We start from the raw sequence: 5,219 nt of genomic DNA on the forward strand, positions 1-5,219 counted from the left end.
TCTATGTGTTGCTGGAGTCTTTATTTTTATAATTAGTTTTAAGGAATCTGAGCTGACTGAAAGAAGAGTTGCCCAGCACTGGAACAAGGATCTGAATCTTGTTGGTGCAGCTGTGCAGAGGTAATTATGCTAGCATAGATGTGGAAGCCAAGATGACAAAACTGAAACTGTTCTACTTTGGACACATCATAAGAAAACAGGACTCATTGGGGGGCAAAAACAATAATGCTAGGAAAGTTGGAGGGAAGCAGAAAGAGGAGGACCACATGCTAGATGAATGGACTGGAGGTCATGATGAATTTCAACACAGAGAAATGTAAGGTCATGCACTTAGGGCGGAAAAATGAAATGCACAGATATAGGATGGGTGACACCTGGCTGAACACGACTATATGTGAAAGGGATCTAGGAGTCAAGTAGACCACAAATTGAACATGAGTCAATAGTGCGATGCGGCAGCTAACAAGGCCAATGCAATTTTAGGTTGCATCAATAGAAGTATAGTGTCTAGTTCAAGGGAAGTAATAGTGCCACTCTATTCTGCTCTGGTCAGACCCCACCTGGAATATTGTGTCCAGTTCTGGGTCCCACAATTTAAAAAGGACATGTAGAAACGAGCATGTCCAAAGGAGAGCGACTAAAATGGTGAAGGGTCTGGAAACCATGCCATATGAGGAACGACTTAGGGAGCTGGGGATGTTTAGGCTGGAGAAGAGAAAGTTAAGAGGTGATATGGTAGCCCTCGTTAAATACTTGAATGGATGTCACATTGAGGAGGGAGCTAGTTTGTTTTCTGCTGCTCCAGAGACTAGGACCCGGAGGAATGGAATCTCCAGGAAAAGAGATTCCACCTCAACATTAGGAGGAACTTCCTGACAGTAAGGGCTGTTTGACAGTGGAACAAACTCGCTCGGAGTGTAGTGGAGTCTCCTTCCTTAGAGGTTTTTAAACAGAGGCTGGATGGCCATCTCTCAATGGGGATGCTTTGAGATTTTCTGTATGGCAGAATGGGGTTGGACTGGATAGCCCTTGCGGTCTCTTCCAACTCTATGATTCTAGTTTGCAGGACCAAAGAGCAGTGGATGATGAGGAGTCTTGGAGATGTCTCATCCACAGGGTTGCCTTGGATTGAAATTCACTCAAAGGCAGTTAACAATGACAAGGTGTGGGCAGCAGGAGGGAGAAGGGCACAAGCGCAACTGCCAAGAAGAAGTTAGAGGAAAGACAAGAAGGAGTGTTGGAGAAATAAGCTGTTCAGAGATGGCAGATTTTGTCTACCTTTCCTTGGCATGGCTTCGTCAGCCTCAAAAACTACAACCTCTAGGTTCTTTGTGCATCATTCTACTTCTGGATACAGTTGTCTTTCCCCAAAAGTAACCTGCATATTCCAGGCTTAACTGGTCCACCTCTATTGTAGGCACAGGACCTCATAGCCTCATTTGAGTAGTATCAAATTTATACAACATGTCACTCGATCCTTGTTTCAGTTTCATCTCATTTTTTGGGGGCAGGGGGGCGGGATTCTGGCACATTTCTAGTGTATGTGGGGATTTGGAGAAATAAAACGATTGCATTATTCAACACCTTTGAATCATTGGCAGGGGGAGGGGAAATCACATTAAAATGTATTTATTTTTACCAGGACTAGGGGCTTTGGTACGCTGCTACAGCCCACCAGAGGCACACAGGATTGAAAGTCCCTTTACCTTCTGCAGTTGGCTGCCCCAGTATAAATTCTGGTGTGTAGACTGAGAAACCTCTTATAGGGTTCTCTGTTCAAAAGAAGACAGTCTTGTTTGGAAAATTGACCTTTGATTGGTTTGGGACCATTGCCTCCTCTGGAATAATGGCAACCAAGCTTTTCCCCACAGTCACAGTTTCCACCCATTTGATTCAGGGGGACAAAAGCCACCTTAAAGGGAATACAGTGTGACCCCCATGCCTACAGGACCAGCACCCATGGTTTCACTTATGTCTGAAAAAAATATGTTCTCTCTAGGCATTTTCTAGGTCTTCCAGCATGGTTTTGTGGATGCTTCCAACAGAGGTTTGCCATAGAATTGTGCTGGAGGATCTAGAAATACTTTAAGAGGTGTCCTCTTCAGGAATCTCTAGATCCTCCATCCTTATTCTAGAGTAAACTTCCTCTAGGTGTCACCCGTTTCAGTAGAGTTGAAACTTGTAGTTTCACATTTCCACAATAAGTCTGGAAACTTCTCCGCCATTCCTTATGGATGCAGGAGTCTTAGTGTAGCTCTGCTAACTTTCATTTCAGTATAATGAGCCCCCTCTTAATTGTTGGCCTAATCTTCCTCAGCACTGCACAATAAAACTCATCCTATTTTCTAGCATGCTAGAGCAGCAAAATCTCTTCATCCCATCCTGCATTCCAAAGAGACTACAAATAGCTGGTAACTTTTGGGTTTGATGATTAGGATTGATAGAAAGAAAATTGTAACTAGAGAGAGGTATGAATATTTATAATATATATATAACTGCTGGAAGGAAGATCAGAAGTCATCTTTTTTTCACGGTGTGTTTTTTTTTTAATCTCTAATTCTTACTGCACTTTTCTAACTCATTAATTTTTAAAAAGCAAAGGAGAATACAGAAAATAAGGCATGGAATTGAAATGCCTTCAATGGTGGGAATGCAGTTTCTAAAGCCAGCATACCTTGGAGAAGTTAAAGAGAATCTTTCTTCCCCCACTCTGTTTCCCAGGAGCCAGGCTAGATTTCTTTGTGAGCTAATGCATCCTTCTTGCATTATGCTATTAATATATTGCTGCTCTGGTGACCTTGCATGTCTGTCCCACTGCCAAGGAGGCAAATCTGGCCTGAGCCATTGCTAATAAGATCAAGAACAAGCAAGTGACCTGCCTGGATATGAGCCAGAACAAAGCTGAAACTTCTTCGTTCCAAAACTGCTCCATTTTTTTGGTTGTTCGCTCCCTGTTGTGAATTTTGACCTAAAATATTTGTGGGCATTCTCTGGTCCTTGTTAGCATCATTTATTGGTTATACCTTATTGGTGCCCAGTGCACCTAGCAACTTGCATATAGTTCCTAGGAAGTCCTCCAGCTGTACAGCTTAGATGGCCAAAGCCTGCTCAGCTTTCTCTGCTGCGTTGTCAGATATTAACTGGATAGTTCATAGTTCCATTCAGTAATTAGTTAAGAGTAGCTAAGGAATTAATTTGGCATAATATTGGGGCCATGAGCCAATTAAAGAAGTTTTAATCAACCTTACATATTTTACTCAGTTCATCCATTCAATGTGCATAACGAGAAAATAGTTTTGAGGCAACAAGTTATTTAAAGATGGTGCTCATTTGTGCTCTAGCATGTAATATGTGGAAGATTTTTCCCAGTGATCCTGAAATCCCTATGAGATTTTATTTCTGGTGCAAATACAGAAATGTTCAACACTTATCTGCATTCTTGCCACCAGTGATTGGGGAAAAATTGGTCCAAATGTTACTGTGTACCTTCAATTCATTTCTGGCTTATTGCAACCCTAAGGCGAAGCTAGCATGGGGTTTTCTTGGCAAGATTTGTTCAGATGGGGTTTGTCATTGCCTTCCTCTGAAGCTGAGATGGTATTACTTTCCCAAGATCACTAGGTTTCCACAGAAGAGTAGGGATTCAAATGCTGTTCTCTCAAAGTCATAGTGAGTCCATTACAAATCACTACATCATCCTGGCCCAAATTAGTTCCAGACAAACGTATCAGGGGCTGCACCTCCACCTCACAGCTGGCTTAAGGCCTCAATATGCTTGTGCCCCTCATTTACCTCTATTGCACTCCTACACAGTGGATTGTGCCTACCTCATATCTTCCTTTGGAGCTTCGAAAGCTTGCAACAAGTTTTCGAAGTGCATTTCGGTTGTGCTAATAAAGGTATCACTGTAATATACCTTGTGAGGGAAACCAAGACCAGAAGCATTCGTCACAAAGCAAGGACTATCATGCTATTAAAAGGTAATGCAGAAATAAGTGTTTTCATAGTATTATTGCTACCATTGTAATCATATTAAAGATACAGTATAGCGAGCACCCTGGTGTGGTAGGTCATCAACCCACGTAATGGAAACTTACACATGCAAATGTCCCTAACAGAATTCTGGTCAGTGTGTAACTATAATCACAGTGTTATGTTTCACTTGTACTATGCCATCTTGTTACAGAATTTTGATGTTGCCTAGTTGATGATGCACAACACACAATCATTCAATCAGTGCAATACACAATGAAGGGCAACATACGAGTACAATGGTGCACGACAGCACCGCATGCACAACCCCACTTCTGTAACCCTCCACTATGTGGCTGTTACACCTTGGCCACCCATTTGTGTAAAGGAATATATGGGTGCGTGAGACACTGACAGGGTGCCTGCAGGTATCTGGAGAATGCTGAGCCCTTAGGACCATTAGGATAACTGTAATGAAATAAATGTATTATTAAATTAAAAGAAAACCAAAGGTAGTCAGGCAAGGGTCACAGTTTCTTTGGCAGGTTTATTGCATCCAGTTTGGAGTAAGAAAATTCAGAACTTTATATCACACCCACCCACCCCTTCTGCACATAAAACAAACATTGTCAAACCCCAGAAAATTTCAGTATTTACAAACAGAGAAAGAAAACCCTATGCAAAGAAGAGTTGATATAAATATATACACACACAGAGAGAGAAACACATACACATACCTACATATATACACACTAAAGAAGACATTGGGTGTTCTTTTGAGCAAGCATTCTTTCAGACTGGGTCTCCTACCTCCCTCTGACTTCTTTTGAAGACCTTCAGTTTAGATTCTGAACTTTAGAACCAAAGAGACATGGAGAACCATGATCTGTTGATCATTGGTGCACTTAGGTAATTCAATACTCAATTATTTTATATTCCCACACATACGCCCACATTAAATAACATTAGTTGTCCCTACATATACTTCAAAACACAAAAGGGCCAAATACCCCTTCTCTAGCTCCACTGTTTGTGTCACATCATACTACCTATGTATGCACACAACCCTCCATTGCAACTGCTTTCATGTTTTGCCTTTTTTTTAACCCTAGCATCTCATCTGTTTTGGTCTTTTCATGCAGCGGACATCTACTCTTCCAGATAATTAAGAAATTCTGATTCTTAGCCACACCTGTTCTAGTTATGTTAGACCTCTTCCACAGAATCAAATGTGCTGACTCCCACAC

The sequence above is a fragment of the Sceloporus undulatus genome, chromosome 6 (assembly GCF_019175285.1).
Source record: "Sceloporus undulatus isolate JIND9_A2432 ecotype Alabama chromosome 6, SceUnd_v1.1, whole genome shotgun sequence".
Taxonomy (NCBI): domain Eukaryota; kingdom Metazoa; phylum Chordata; class Lepidosauria; order Squamata; family Phrynosomatidae; genus Sceloporus; species Sceloporus undulatus.